Source organism: Rhinopithecus bieti, unplaced genomic scaffold (assembly GCF_001698545.2).
Source record: "Rhinopithecus bieti isolate Rb0 unplaced genomic scaffold, ASM169854v2 scaffold_10775, whole genome shotgun sequence".
NCBI classification, from domain to species: Eukaryota; Metazoa; Chordata; class Mammalia; order Primates; family Cercopithecidae; genus Rhinopithecus; species Rhinopithecus bieti.
In genome coordinates, this window is record NW_016806885.1 from 501,326 (window position 1) to 501,644 (window position 319).

Consider the following 319-nt stretch of genomic DNA (forward strand, 5'->3'; position numbering starts at 1 on the left):
ATAAATATGATTGGTGTGATTTTAAAAGCTAATCAGTTTAAACCTCAAGAATAATGATTTTTGGTGGGCGGAGCAAGATGGCCGAATAGGAGCAGCTCCAGTCTCCAACTCCCAGCGCGAGCGACACAGAAGAACGGTGATTTCTGCATTTTCAACTGAGGTACTGGGGTCATCTCACTAGGGAGTGCCGGACAATCGGTGCTGGTCAGCTGCTGCAGCCTGACCAGCGAGAGCTGAAGCAGGGCGAGGCATCGCCTCACCTGGAAGCGCAAGGGGGAAGGGGATCCGTTTTCCTAGCCAGGGGAACTGAGACACACAA